This window comes from Parambassis ranga, unplaced genomic scaffold (assembly GCF_900634625.1).
Source record: "Parambassis ranga unplaced genomic scaffold, fParRan2.1 scaffold_21_arrow_ctg1, whole genome shotgun sequence".
Lineage (NCBI taxonomy): Eukaryota > Metazoa > Chordata > Actinopteri > Ambassidae > Parambassis > Parambassis ranga.
This window is the reverse complement of record NW_021144767.1, coordinates 5,194,908-5,210,212: the sequence shown is the minus strand read 5'-3', so window position 1 is coordinate 5,210,212 and position 15,305 is coordinate 5,194,908. Positions and strand designations below refer to the sequence as shown.

At 45.5% G+C, this 15,305-nt stretch overlaps 1 long non-coding RNA gene across 1 annotated transcript; it reads right to left on the bottom strand.

The window, feature by feature from the left end:
- Positions 1–888: 888 nt before the first annotated feature.
- LOC114429824 (uncharacterized) lies at positions 889–3,767 on the bottom strand. Its single transcript, XR_003669942.1, has 3 exons — positions 2,768–3,767; positions 1,221–1,259; positions 889–910 (listed from the first exon to the last, which is right to left on the bottom strand). It is a non-coding gene; the product is annotated as an uncharacterized LOC114429824 (long non-coding RNA).
- Positions 3,768–15,305: the final 11,538 nt, after the last annotated feature.

The following is a 15,305-nucleotide window of genomic DNA, read 5'->3' as shown; positions in this document are numbered from 1 at the left end:
GAGTAACGCAATTTCGATTCTCTGTATGTTCAGCACATATAGCAGAGTTGACAATAAAGCTGACTTGACTTGACTTGATCTTACATATGTTCACAAAGAAACCAGGGAAGATGAAGCATTTGCTAATGATAATATGGAGTAAGGAGGCGTTCAGTTCATGTGTTGTGCTTAAAAATATTGTTCATATTACGATGTTAAAATACATTTTCCTCTCTCTGTTTTTTTGAGAGTGAGTGGTTTAAAAAAAAGAAAATGAGAGATGAGTAGTTCTAGTATGGAAAGTAATGGTCCAGCCAAATTGTCTCATGTTAATGTTGATATTTATAATCAGTTAAGCTGATAATGAGAATATTTATAATGATCATTGAGAGGCCATGTTTTACATGGTACATGGTTGTGTATACATGTGTTTATATGTCCTTATCTATATGTAAAGACATATTCTGTTATGAGAATATTATTGTAACCCCATTTTGGCCTATACAGGCCGGGTCCCTTTTCTTTATGTGGATCCCTGGGTTCAAGATCTTTCAGAGCCGAAAACTCTGTTTATATGTAAACGAAGGGAAAAGTAAAGGTAACACGAGTAAAATATAGAATATATATTGTTCCCTCATGATGACACTGGTGTTCAGGCCTGGGTGTCCTCACAGAGCTTACGTCTTATTGAGGTCATCGATGAGCAGCTGCTCGTGCGTCTGGAGGATGTGGTAGAATTTATCTTTGGCCTCTGTTCCAGCTTGCAGGAACGTGTAGAGCTCTCTGACCTTGTCCTGGCTGGTGGGCTGAGCTCTGATCCGATCATATGCTTCCTGCTGGATGACCGAGCCCAAGAGCTGGTCCAGGATGGGGTCGATGTTGCTGATTCTCTGGATCAGTTCGGCTCTGTGTTCATCCACAAAGTGTATATCTGAGAGGAGAGCAGAGAAAGATGATCACCTCTGTGGTGTGTTCAGGAACCCCTGCCCTCTGTCCTGTGAGGACTGATGGGCTTCAGGGTGTATAGAACGCTGAGTGCCTGACATTTCCCAGTTTGGGATCAATCAAAGAATAAAGATCATCAGTCTATCAGCTGGTTTATGGTGTGTTCAAGAGGAACTGGTGCTGACCTTTGGACTCTGCCCTCTTTGTGAGGTCAGAGAGGTCAAAGGTCAGGTCAGTAAAAACCCAAATACTCGCACTGAGGTGTGTGTGGTGTACAGAGAGAAGACTGTACTCACGGTCAGCGGGCTTTGCCATCAGTCCAGCTGTGTCTTCAGCTGAAACAGAGAAGGAGACACCGTCAGTGACAGACTCATAAGTGATACAAACTAACAGGGAATGCAACTGTTACCTTAACAAGAATACATTTTAAACCAAACACAACAATATGTAAACGTAATTACATTTATTTGATCCAACAACTCACCAAGTTCACTTTTTGGAGTGTCATCAAAGAACTGTGCATGTCACACAGTCAAGTGCTGCCACCCAGTGTCAGGTATAAGTATCAGATTGGTGATTCAACAGTGTTGTGTTGAATTTACTTAGATGGTTTGTGTTGCTCACTGAGTTCCTTCTGGACAGAGGAATAACCCGCCCGTGAGCAATGCAATGTGTGGCCGTCCAATTAGCAGCAGCACAGTAAAAGCCGCTTTCATTCAGTCATTCTTGTCTGTAATGATGCAGTTTGTACCCAGAAGGGCTCACAATAGGAAAATCAACCTCATTTAAAGTGAGTGTTATATTTATTTTGAATATAATTAAATGTGATGTAACTATTTTTGGTATATACATTTGTGGCAGGTGGCGGTGCAGTGAAGCCATCAGATGGTTCAGGCTGTGTAAAGGCCTCCATCAGCAGTGACAGTTTCTCTGTTTACAGACTGAAGTGGCTCCTTTAACTTGGAGGATGTGGACACAGATGATGTTTCCCTCCCAGTGAATTCACTCAGACATTAAAGGTCTGCTGAAGCTCCCACTGGAGACAAGCGTGCACTTTCATTTCAGAAAGCACAGAGGCAACTTCATCGGGTTCATATAGCAGGAAGCTGCACTCTGTCAGATCTGATTTCATTTTATATATTGTGGATTTATGACCTGTATTTCTTCTAGATACACCCTATGTATTTTATGCATATCTGTACAGGAGGACCGTGGATTCGGGGGGGGGGGGGGATTCATGTTTGTGCATGTTCATAAAAAATAAAAAAGAAAGAAACAGTATTTCTGTATACACTGAATCTCACTGCCTTGCATCCCCCAAATGATGTCTTTAAAATATAATATATTGAATAAAACATTCAAAATTGCTGAAAATGGTTGAAATAGTTTAGTTGCCCAAAACATTTAACTCCAAGGCCGACTCATATAATGTGTCATTTAACTGGAATTTTTGCAGCATTTGATTTATAATAATTGAACTAGTGTCCTGTCTGTTTAATGTGACTCAGCTGAACTAAAACCACCTTCAGTCACTCCGCAGTCTTCCGGGACAGCTCGTAGGACTAAACAAGATGCACCTGAATGCACCATGAAATCAGCAGCGTTGTGGTACCCTTTACCATAAAATCAATGTATTCACACAACAAACTGTACACGTGGACAGAGTGCGGCCACAACACTGGTGTTAATCCCAGAAACAGTCTGATGTGCTAGAGTCAGAGAATAAAGCGACATTTTCTCTGTGAACAGTGAACTTTACAAAAAGAACAATTCCCCACAGAACTGACGTACAATATCGCTCAATCAGTTACAGGGCAGTAAAGATCAATGAGGTGATTCTCACCTGCTGAATCAGTCCTGACTTCCAGAAGCTTCCACCTTCATGTGTGGAGCTGCTCGTTCTGCTGCCGTCTGACTGGAAGGGAAATCAAAAAAGGGAACTCCACAAAAACCATAAAACAGGGAACCTGATACAAACATGTGATGTCAGCAGCTCAGTGAACACGCAAAAGCAGAAAATATGAATACAATTACAAATAAATCATTTCAAAATTAAAAACAACTGTTCTAAAACAAATTTTCTGCACAAACAGAATTTACACTCATGTTATCTCTGTTTTATATTATTGAATAAATGTTATAAAGTTTAAAGGAACACCAACAAAGAAAAAAAAGAGCTTTTAGTCAGAGTTCAGTTCAGTTGTTACTTCCTCATTCACATTTTCACCATTGACATCTGTTATTCTAAAACCTCTCCTATGTGGTTGCTTTTGCTTCATTAGTCACAACAACTCCTCCATGGTATTTCTGTTTGGACTGTAAATATTAAATCAAGAGAGGCCTGTGTAGAGTGTCATTGTTAGTTCTCTGCTGTCAGTTGCTTCATTTCCTCCTGAAGATTTTGCAAACACTCGACTTCCTCTCAGCTTCTGTGTCATACTTCTCTTTAATTTGTTTGACTTCACTGAACTGACCTCGTCTTGGTCACATAGATCCACTTTTCTTATATAAATAAAATATGTACACATACATCAGTGATCTGCACATAATGCATGTGAACGTAGCTATCCCCACAACACAGATGTGTCCCCACGTCTGTGGAACAGTCTGCCTCTTCAAGGCAGATCTGCTCCATCTGTAGAAGAGTTTAACAGCAGACTCAAAACTCATTTGTTTTCCTTGGCTTTTAACACTGAATAGGCAGCTCACCTTGGCTTTCATCCTTTTATCACTATTTTATGCATGTTTGACCTTGTTTACTGTACTTTTATTATTTTACTTTGATTGTATTAATACATGACTGACTCCTGTGTACTGATAGAACTGATCTGACTCCACCCGTCTCCATCATTCATAGAACATAACCTGTATAGCTGCTTCCTGTCATACTGTAAGCACATACATAACAACAGCACAGGATGAATCTATGCATAGAAACAGAGAATCACACAATATACTATAATCATCCATAATTTAATATAAATATTATTAGTGTTTATTTAATTCATGATAGATGCCAATATAATAACTGTAATCAATACTGAACTATAAAATATCTGATCAATGATCAAACTGATATACAGATATTGACAGATTCTCACCTGCTGAATCAGTTCTGACTTCTGAAGTTTCCACCTTCATGTGTGGAGCTGCTCGTTCTGCTGCTGTCTGTCAGGAAATCAAAAACAGAAGTAACGTTACAAAACACAATCTCACAAAAACACAGAAATATAAATAAATAAAAATTACTTTTAGTGTTTACCTTTTAACATATGTCCAGCGACCGCAGATGAAAACTAGCCCTCAGGTTGATTCTTGTGCATTTACAGAAATGTTACCGTCTCATCTGAAGCTCCTCCTTCACAGCACTCAACATCTTATCTGAGGGCAGCAGGGGCTGATGGGAGTTTTGAGCAGCTCATCTTCATTTGGCCTCTGCTGCATCACAGTGTCACTAGAGGAAACTAAGGTTCTTCCTGTTAAGTTTGCCTTCAAGTACTTAGCTTGGGGTCAGGCTTTGACCTAGAGACAATTCTGAGTGCTGTATAAATAAAATTGAATTGAATTCATGAAGAAAGGGTTTGCTGTCAGGACCATACCAAACCTCATCCCTCAAAGTGGAGCCACATGAGCGCCAGAGATGAGGTTTGTTTTTCCTGTGGAGAGTCAAAAGATTGTACAGCTCAGAGTGTAGAAAGAACAGAGTTCACAAGTTAGCAAGCACAAAGACGACAGGACGTTGTGGTGTGCTGGCTGCAGCTTCCGCAGCTGCATCTGCTGCAATTTCCATCACGTCATCAGTGTGGTTAGTGTCGCTGCAAAAAAAAAAAAGATGTTAGAACACGCCTGTGTTTCAACAGGGCCCCAAACTTTTTTTTTAAGTGGTGACAAACTTCACTTCAGCAAATTTACAAGCTTCTGTTACAGCAATGGGTTTGGTTGACTGAGCAGATAAGTAAACACCAGGTCTCGTTTCCACAGTGTAAAAGAACTGAAGTCATGTATTGACTCTTTTCACCTACAGTCTGAATAGTCTAGTCAGGTCAGGCAGTCCAAGGGTGGGAGTAGCCTGTAATGCTAGCTGAAGGGCTCGAAATGTGTGACTTTGTCATGTCATGTTAGCATAAATAAGAGCAGAGGGGTCCTGTTTCAATGGATACTGCTGTTGGCAAGGTCTATGATCATGTCATGAGCCAGGGTCTTGGCTCCTTGTCTTTTATTATATTGTTTATTTTGTTATTTAGTTTTCAGTGTTTGTCCTCTTTCTCTGCTTCTCCTCAGTCCTTCCCTCTCTCCTTCTCTTCCTCCCTCCTCTTTCTCTGCTCCTCCTCAGTCCTTCCCTCTCTCCTTCTCTTCCTCCCTCCTCTTTCTCTGCTCCTCCTCAGTCCTTCCCTCTCTCCTTCTGTTCCTCCTCCCTCCTGTTCTCTGCTCCTCAGTCCTTCCCTCTCTCCTCCTCTAGCCTCCTCCCTGATTATCAGCTCCTCCCTAATTGTGTTCACCTGTGTCGTCTCTCCTCTTTTTAAGCCCTGTGCCTTCCCTTTGTCTTTGTCAGTTCTTCCCTTGTGATTCCCCGTGTGCACCCCCGTGTGTACTCCCTTGTGATCACCTGCCTTTCACCGTCTCATCGTCCTCCTTCTTCCTCCATGCTTTTCTGCCCTCCTCAGGTTTGGTTTTGTTATTTTGTGTTTTTTGTACTTTTTGCGTTTTTGACCGGCACTGTGTTCAGTGGCCTTGCTTTAGTTCTCCTGCTCCTCTGGACTGGGTTTTTGTGTTGGCTTTAAATAAAGCTCCCCTTTTGTTGAACATTATTTTGTCTGCGCCTGGGTCCTATTAAGAACTACACCGCACATAACAGAAGAACTGACCAGTTATGGACCCAGCAGACTTGTTTGATGACTCTGTGGAGCTCTTGTTTGATGACTCTGTGGAGCTCTTGTTCAATTGGGAGGCCTTAAATGAGCACATGGAAAGACTCCAGGACGCTGTGAACTGGGTGGACCACATGCCATCTCCCCCCTCAGATGGTAGGGAGATTCGGCAGTGGTGTGCTCACCGAATGTCCCTGCTGTTGCGCCTAGGGGCCCTCCATGGGGAGATGGAGGAGCTACGGGCTAAGATGGAGGAGGTCCTGGTCACTGAGCCATGGATGCTCTCAACCTACCGCCCGGTGTTCCGGAAGATGGAGGAGTTCCCCCCTCCGGTGGCTCCAGCACTCCCTGCCTGGGCCGTTCGCCCAGCCCCTGCCACCTCTTCAGCTACTCCTTCCTCGCCTGTTCCTGCTTCATCTGGCAGGTCGACAATGTCGCCCCCAGCTCATCTCTCCCTGGGTGTTCCTGCAGAGGCCGATGGCTCCGTTCAACCCAGGGGGGCAGGTCTTCCCGCTCCGTCAGAGGGCGGACTCCAGATGACGTCGCTCCTTTCCGCTCCGTCAGGGCTCCTCCCCGCTCCGTCAGAGGGCGGATTCCAGACGGCGTCGCTCCCCCCGTCTCGGCCAGAGGGCGGGCTCCAGACGGCGTCGCTCCTCCCGTCTCGGCCAGAGGGCGGGCTCCAGACGACGCCACCTGCCACAGAGACCTCCAGTGCCCCCCGCAGAGGACTTCCTGCCAAGACAGGGGTGGCAGAGACACTGGAGGTCACCTGTCTGGATGCTGGGGGTGCATCCAGCCTTGACCCTGGAGGGTCATCAGATCTGGGTCCACGTCCTGACCCAGAAGGACTCTCAGCCCCAGCGACTGGTCCAGTCACTGGGGAACCCCCAACTCTGGCTTCCAGCCCTGACCCTGGAGGGTCCCCTGCTCTAGTTTCCTGTCGGGACCCTGGAGGGTCCCCTGCTCTGGTTTCCTGTCGGGACCCTGGAGGGTCCCCGTCTCTGGTTTCCTGTCGGGACCCCGGAGGGCCCCCTGCCTTGGCTTCCTGTCCGGACCCCGGAGGGTCCCCTGCCTTGGCTTCCTGTCCGGACCCCAGAGGGTCCCCTGCCTCGTCTTCGGTTCTGGCTTCCTGTCCGGACCCTGGAGGGTCTTCTGCTTCGTCTTCGTCTCTGGTTTCCTGTCGGGACCCTGGAGGGCCCCCTGCTTCGTCTTCGTCTCTGGCTTCCTGTCGGGACCCTGGAGGGTCTTCTGCTTCGTCTTCGGCTCTGGCTTCCTGTCGGGACCCTGGAGGGTCTTCTGCTTCGTCTTCGGCTCTGGCTTCCTGTCGGGACCCTGGAGGGTCTTCTGCTTCGTCTTCGGCTCTGGCTTCCTGTCGGGACCCTGGAGGGTCTTCTGCCTCGTCTTCGGCTCTGGCTTCCTGTCGGGACCCTGGAGGGTCTTCTGCTTCGTCTTCGGCTCTGGCTTCCTGCCCGGACCCTGGAGGGTCCGCTGCCTCGTCTTCGGCGCTGGTGTTCTGCCCGGACCCTGGAGGGTCCGCGGCCTCGTCTTCGCTGGTGTTCTGCCCGGACCCTGGAGGGTCCGCCGCCTCGACTTCGCTGGTGTTCTGCCCGGACCCTGGAGGGTCCGCTGCCTCGTCTTCGCTGGTGTTCTGCCCTGACCCTAGTGGGTCAGCCTCACCGTCTCCGCTGACCTTCTGCCCGGACCCTGGAGGGTCCGCAGCCTCGTCTCTGCCAACCTTCTGCCCTGACCCTCGTGGGTCAGCCTCCTCGTCTGGTGGGTCAGCCTCCTCATCTCTGCTGACTGTCTGCCCTGAACCTGGCGGGTCAGCCTCATCGTCTCCGCCGACCTTCTGCCCTGACCCTGGTGGGTCAGCCTCATCGTCTCCGCTGGTCTTCAGCCCGGACCCAGGAGGGTTTGTCGTCTCGTCCTCGCTGGTCTTCAGCCCGGACCCAGGAGGGTTTGTCGTCTCGTCCTCGCTGGTCTTTTGCCCGGACCCAGGAGGGTCCGTCTCGCCTTCCTCGCTGGTCTTCAGCCCGGACCCAGGAGGGTCCGTCATCTCGTCCTCGCTGGTCTTCATCCCGGACCCAGGAGGGTTTGTCGTCTCGTCCTCGCTGGCCTTCAGCCTGGACCCAGGTGGGTCCGTCTCGCCTTCATCGCTGGTGGTCTTCCGCCCGGACCCTGGAGGGTCCGCGTCTCCATCGCTGGTGGTCTTCCGCCCGGACCCTGGAGGGTCCGCGTCTCCATCGCTGGTGGTCTTCTGCCCGGACCCCAGAGAGCCCCCAGCCATGTCCCTGCTGTGCTGCCACCCGGACCCCGGAGGGTCCTCACCCCTGTCCATGCTGGGCTTCCGACCGGACCCTGGAGGGCCCGCGACTCTGCCCCCACTGGCCCTTTTGCCCTTTTCCTTGCCTCTGTTGGGCAGCTGCCAGGACCCAGAAGGTCCCAAACCCCTGACTGTTTTGGCCCCCTGGCCAGTTTGACTCTGTTTTGGCCCCCTGGCCATTTATGAACTTTGTCTTCTTCCCGACTTTTGCCCATTGGGTCACCTTGTGTTGAACTCTGGCCTTGTAATTTTGTTTTGGTCCCTCCTCCAGACCTCCCCCCACCCTCCCGGCTCAGTTTTGGACTCTTGTTGTATTTTTCCTTCAGGGACGTCTGGGAGCCGTCCCTTGAGGGGGGGGTACTGTCATGAGCCAGGGTCTTGGCTCCTTGTCTTTTATTATATTGTTTATTTTGTTATTTAGTTTTCAGTGTTTGTCCTCTTTCTCTGCTTCTCCTCAGTCCTTCCCTCTCTCCTTCTCTTCCTCCCTCCTCTTTCTCTGCTCCTCCTCAGTCCTTCCCTCTCTCCTTCTCTTCCTCCCTCCTCTTTCTCTGCTCCTCCTCAGTCCTTCCCTCTCTCCTTCTGTTCCTCCTCCCTCCTGTTCTCTGCTCCTCAGTCCTTCCCTCTCTCCTCCTCTAGCCTCCTCCCTGATTATCAGCTCCTCCCTAATTGTGTTCACCTGTGTCGTCTCTCCTCTTTTTAAGCCCTGTGCCTTCCCTTTGTCTTTGTCAGTTCTTCCCTTGTGATTCCCCGTGTGCACCCCCGTGTGTACTCCCTTGTGATCACCTGCCTTTCACCGTCTCATCGTCCTCCTTCTTCCTCCATGCTTTTCTGCCCTCCTCAGGTTTGGTTTTGTTATTTTGTGTTTTTTGTACTTTTTGCGTTTTTGACCGGCACTGTGTTCAGTGGCCTTGCTTTAGTTCTCCTGCTCCTCTGGACTGGGTTTTTGTGTTGGCTTTAAATAAAGCTCCCCTTTTGTTGAACATTATTTTGTCTGCGCCTGGGTCCTATTAAGAACTACACCGCACATAACAGATCAGACTTAGGAGGATGACAGATTCACAAGCTTTGATGAGACCTACATCATATTGATGCTTTCCCCACAGAGTGTCAGCCTCCTCCTGGTAGCAGCTGCATCTGTCTCAGACAGGACGTGAGAGGAAGAAGAAATATAGCATAAGAAAAGATCAATGTTTTTTCCCGTCTTTCTAATTCTAGCATGGACAAGTGCCCTTTGAATTCAGATAACATCAACAACATGAACAGATATTACAATCATATCTGACTGTCCTGCTATTGATGTGTATATATCAGTAAAAAGCTGATTAATAACATGACAACAGCCTTAACACACATCTGGAACCTGTCACTTCAAAGCAGCTGTGTTCCAAAGAACATGAACATTGCTAAAGTTACAGCACTGTTCAAAAATGGAAACAAACAGAACTTCACACACTACAGACCAGCCTCACTGCTGCCTCACTTCTCTAAAGTCCTTGAAACACTGTTTAATGATCGCTTAGAAACATTTATTGAAGAACATCAGTTATTAAATGAAAGCCAACATGGATCTAGACTGAAAAGATCAACCTCAATGGCAACAACTGATGCAGCAGAAGAAATCTCAAATGAGCTGCACAATAAAGAAATCTGCCTGGAACTGGGTCAAAGTGGTTTAACTGATAGAGTGCAATATGTGCAGATGGCAGTTTGCTTCTAGGTGTCTTAGCATTGCTTGTGGTGACCACCAGGGGTCAGTATTAGGTCCTTCTTGCTACATTCTGCACAGCACAGATCCTGTTTAAAGCATATAATAACTTCTTACCTGGTACCATCCAGAAACTCTTCACTCTGAGAGAGAAGTCTAACAGTCTGAGAGGTTATGGCAACTTTAAAGTACTGATGGTGAGAAGCACCAGGAAGAGTCTGTGTGTCTGTATGTGGAGTCAAAGGGTTAATACTAATAATCAGTTATATTAAATTATGGATGATTATAGTATATTGTGTGATTCTATGTTTCTATGCATAGATTCATCCTGTGCTGTTGTTATGTATGTGCTTACAGTATGACAGGAAGCAGCTACAGGTTATGTTCTATGACTGATGGAGACGGGTGGAGTCAGATCAGTTCTACTTCCTTCCACTCCCTTTCAAGCATATAGTGCAGACTTTATGTACAAGCATGTATCCAGGGTCAGTTCTGCAGGCTTGTTACACTGGCCCTTACATGGTCCTACAAAAAGTAAATGACTGTGATTTTATCTGCCATGGCATTTGTGACGGCCACAAAAGTGTCACATTTGTGTTTTGGGAATAACACGTTTGTAATGTATTGTTTGTTTTTGGAATAGGTATATACTTGAGAAACGTAAAGTGTGTGTTTTGTAAGGCTTTTCCTTTAAAAAAAATGGGTCTGTAATAACCACTCCAGAACAGCAGGGGGCAGCGTCGAGTGCTGGGTTTCTCTGTGCTACAGGTGGATTTTCCTCATTACTGCAGAGAGCGCACTGTGAACTGACGCGCTGTCGCGATGCCTCATCATTTCTTTCCTGAATTTCAGGTTAGTGATGTGTAAAATGACACAGAATAAGGATAACACGATGTGAAAATGTGTTTAAGAGTTGAGTGAGTTATGTTGGCCAAATAGCTCTGTAGAAACATGGGTTTAATTAGTTGCTGTGCTCCGTGACGAGCAGGCTGAGCCTGAGATACTTTGTTAGCTTGGCACACACATATCCCTCCGCGCAGTGTGTGCAAGTGAGCTCCGTATAAGTTTGCTCCCACTTGGTTATGAGTTGTTTCGCCAAATGAGTTGTGAATACAATGTTTAGGATTGAATATGAGTAAGACAGAGTTAAGTAAAGAGTTGTTAACCTTGGTTTGATGGGTCTTTGCAGTATGGTGATGACAGTGAATGAGTTATGCTCATCGAAGGACAGTTTATATTAAAGACTGTTAATAGAAGTTGTAAAAACATTTTGAATAGCATAATATTACAATAGTCCATACATTTTGAGTATAAAGAGTAAGAAAAGACATTTTTGGAAATGTATGTTATTTTGGGATGGACTGTAATTTATTGATGTTGATTTATGATTGATTCATGTTGAACGGACATTCAATATTGCACATACATTGGACATAATGAGTCTGAACAATAAGAGTTATTGTTATAAGTATTTTCTGAAGGAAATGTCCAAATAAATGACTGCAGAGAACGCACTGTGAACTGACACGCTGTCGCCCTGCCTCATCATTTCTTTCCTGAATTTCAGGAGTTTATCTGGCAGCCCGGTGCCGTTGCTACGGTACCCGTTACACATTCACTACCTCAGATTGGTCAACACTCACAACATCTACATGAGCATCAGTGTGACTTGGCTGCTGAGCGGGACCATGAGCGCTTATGGTCTGGCTTGGTGCTCAGCCAGATGAAGTTTGACTCCCAGCAGCCAACCAGTGGTCTCGTGTGTGAGGCCGCCTCCCACTCGCCACAAAGGAGGACCTGCTGCTGTTTGGACCCCTGTCTGTAATAATGTGTCTTTGCATGCTGGCCATCTGCTACTGCTGTGTGTGTGTGTATCGGGCTGCACTCAGAGTGAACACAAAGTCCAGCAACCACCGAGCCAGATGCACCATAGGACTCTACCTCTCACTGTTGTTGCTCCAGCTGTCATCAATCATATTTCATATCATCTTTACCATGACGCTGAAGAGAGAAGCCCTCTGCAGCGTGACCACCTCCATGGTGCTGCCTCTTATCATCATAATTCCCTCGTGTATCAATCCTTTCTTCAAAGCCAGGAATCCACAAATCAGTTATCTCCTCTTTTCTGCATCCAGTCAGAGGAGACAGGCTGAAGAAGTGGTAGAGATGGAGGTGATTCAGTAGAGCAGGAGTCCTATTTATGTGCCTCATTTGTTGAACTTTAAACAGCATATTTATTGGATTTCTCCCTCAGACTTTGCAGGAGCAGGATAAATCTCAAAAATCAGAAATCTGAGTTTAGATTAAGGATTTTGGGGAAAGAAATTGTCTAAATTGTCAGAATTTAAAGTCAGAATTCTGAATTGAATCTAAATGAGCTATGAATATATGATTACAAAATAGATTTTTAATTTGTATGAATTTAATTTATTCATTGAAAAAGTATATACTCCATTATTGACTGTTTATCTTACTGTGTCAGGTCCCCATTAAAATGTACCCCCTCTTGTATTATTTGAACCTATTGTGTGCAGAGGCAGCTGAGTGATACTATCACACTGTATTAAAAAGAACAAAATAATTACAGAGAGCACAAAATGAGCTGAGGAAAGACTGCAAGCACCTCAAATAAGTGGACAACAGTGGCGCAGTGGGATAGCAGGGTTGTCTGGTAACCGGAAGGTTGGTGGTGTTGTGTGTTCTTGGGCAAGACACTTCACCCTAGCCTGTGGCGCGCCTTGCTAGTCATTGTATGACACTGCCGTAAAGAATTTCCCTCTGGGATTAATACAGTATCTAAAATAAAAAAAAAAAATAACAAACTCTACATTGAATCTTTGTGGCATGTGTGATACGTCGCTCCATTTGAACGCTTGGTGTTTATTCTAGATATCATTAATATAAGTGTCCGTGCAGTTATCACAAAATAGCTTTTCTGGCACTGTCAGGTTTCTGAGTGCATATCTATCAATCACAGAAGTATATCTGTGGATGCTCTCATTCATCAGGTCAGAGTCATTTCCAAGAGTTTAAATGGAGGCAGCTGGACTCCAGGACTGTTTTTGAAGATGTTTCCCACTCCCCCGAGTGGCTTCTTCAGTTCTGCTACTGCTCTGGTTGGAATCTGAGTTTTATGTGTTCAGGACCTCTGTGGGTGGATCTTGCAGGAGCTACCATGACTAAGATCTCTCAGAAAGTGTGTCTGGGCCCTGTGCAGGACTAGTTGACGGCCCATAGTTAGAGTTTTAAAATTTGAATGGGAGTGACGTCTGCTAGGCAAAACTGTAGCATATCAATATGTATCTGCCATCAATAATGTATAGGAAAGCATGTATACTGATTAAATCACAAAACACGCTGTTATAAGTATCTTATAAGGAAACACATACACTAGGATCCATTTTCCTGCACACGCTGTGACAGTGCCTAAAACTGCAGTTGATCCTGTGGCCACTTGGGGGTGGCACCAAAATTAAATCCCACAGGTGTTTCTGTTCAAATGTCAACAGCAGAAATAAAAAAAATTCATGTCTATAGATAATTATTCATGCAAATGGTTCTCAGGCTAATCAAGAACTGCCGTCCCTCAAATGACCAAAATTCAGTCCCATGGTCATGTTAAACTGTCAGTGGTAGAAAGTATCTATGTAAAGCTAAAAACAAACAAACAAAAAATCAATAAACACTGTAGTCTTTACCAGGTAACAACATAATACAGAGAGATGTGTCAAGGAGCCAATCTGCAGTTCCTTACATGGCCACTTGGTAGCTGGTCCAAAATAGTTTCTGTCCTGATAGACTTCCATATAAAATACTTTACAGCTAGAATTATTTTTTAATTAAATTTGAGCAGCCAGTCCCCAAAAAACCCCATATCCAAAACCACTGAGGAGAGATTGTTGAACTGTATATGCTTATCTAATTCAAAGTCATGTGGTTTCTGCAGATCAAAATAAAATCATGCTTGTATATCTGATTGGTTCTTAGCAGACATAGTTTGGTCTGATCTGTGTATAGGACATTGTTTCAAGTCTTGTGGCTTGTTCAGATGTAGTTTTGTGAACCTTTGAGCCGGTGTTGTGCCAAAAAGTGATCATGCCAAAAAGTGAGCCTTAAAGCTGTTTCGCCAGATGTCTGTAGTACAGATACTTGTAACTTCATGTCTACAAAATACTTTGTGAAAGGGAAATGCTTACAAGTGCTGCAGTCTGTCATGCTGGTAGGCTTTTGGTTGGAGGATTTCTGAGGCTGCTGTGTCTGATAAATGTCTGTATTTTGCTCCCTAGCCCAGTGAAGCTGAGAAACTGTGTTGAACAGTTAGAAATGGAGACTTGCTCGTTGGTCTTGCTCGGTAACCATGCTGAAGAAATCTTCAGTTTAAGGTTTGCCCAAATGCCAAAGGGCCACTGAACACATCCACACATTTGCTCTGAGCTCATGTGATGTGCACCAAACTCTCACTCTGCCTGCAGCATCGCTGGAAGTGTCCCCCTCTGTCTTCTACAGTCTGATTTGAATGATGTCTGATATCAGCAAACAGTGGGTTTCACGCAGCTTCAATGGGAAATAAACACTAACAAGACAGATAAGATCAAATATAACATCAAACTCTCAGGCTCCACAAACTCTGAAACTACTAAATTGTTCTTTAAAGCATGCAAATAAATCACAGCTTATGATGTGTGGGGGAGCACAGAGCACTAATAATATGACAAACAACCATTCACACTCAAATTCACACCTACAGGATATTTAGTCACATTTAAACATGTTTGTGTTGCTATACCAGACCCTGTATCAGTGATGAATTATTGCAATTTCAACATATGACCACCAGAGGGAAGCAGAGCGACGTGAGGCAGCAGTTGGCTTCATCCTCAGACTCTGGCCCCCATCAGTCCGGCTGCTCTGTCCTTTCTGTCTCCTGCAGCGTGCAGCTTTCTGTCCAGTTTGCTGACATGAACCAACAACTTTAGCTTTGATCAAAGATGCTGTATTGAACGAGTCGATCTGAGTTTCAGAGCAAATGAAGCTGCTGAACTTTACAGAGAGAACGATCAACAGACGCTTGTTGTTTGTTCCGTGTTTCAGGGACTTACTACAATAAAGATCCATCAGTTACAGGCAGCAAAGATCAATGAGGTGATCACACTGATGATTGATCAGATATCGACAGACTCACCTGCTGAATCAGTCCTGACTTCCAGAAGTTTCCACCTTCGTGTGTGGAGCTGCTGGTTCTGCTGCAGTCTGTCTGACAGGAGCTCAAAAACGAAAGTAAGTCCACAGAAGCCACGCCTTTAAACCAGGACACGTGACACAACAAAGCACACGGAGCCTTTCAGCAGCTGAGTGAACACAGAGACACATCACATACATACAATATACATCCATGTCTTTCTCTCTGCTGAAGTTCACTGCTGAACACATTTGACCTCATTAATAAACAGTCAGTCAGTCAGATATTTGCTACATCAGCCATGTC